The 358-nt window shown below is 48.3% G+C and overlaps 1 protein-coding gene across 3 annotated transcripts in view; it reads right to left on the minus strand.

The window, feature by feature from the left end:
* Nucleotides 1–218: 218 nt before the first annotated feature.
* Nucleotides 219–358, minus strand: part of LOC308375325 (plexin-B2-like) — a 164680-nt gene continuing 164540 nt past the window's right edge. For all 3 annotated transcript variants that reach the window (XM_080851408.1, XM_080851407.1, XM_080851409.1), the window contains exon 39: nt 219–358. This exon is cut by the window's right edge and continues 637 nt beyond it. The gene's annotated coding sequence lies outside the window, so the exon portion shown is untranslated.

The raw sequence follows: 358 nt of genomic DNA on the forward strand, positions 1-358 counted from the left end.
CACTAAACGGCATTATTTTGACATAATTTCACATACAAAATGCAACACCATCAGATCGACTACAGGACCAGGGGGAGGGGGGTTGAATGTGTGTGGTGCGGGGGGGGGGGGGGGGGGGGGGGCTCTCATTGATTGGTTGGACAGGATGTCTGGGACACCCTCGAACCAGCAGGGATACTTTGGCAGAGTTCCGTCCCACACCGTCATGTGCTTTTAAAAAGGACAACAGGCCCAGGGGCCGTCGACTATAAAAAATAATCACCAATCAAACCAATTATATATATTTATGTATGTAGGCTACTTACACACACACACACAAACACACACACTCACTCACTCACACACACATACCCTATCA

Source organism: Sprattus sprattus (assembly GCF_963457725.1).
Source record: "Sprattus sprattus genome assembly, chromosome: 14".
Taxonomy (NCBI): domain Eukaryota; kingdom Metazoa; phylum Chordata; class Actinopteri; order Clupeiformes; family Clupeidae; genus Sprattus; species Sprattus sprattus.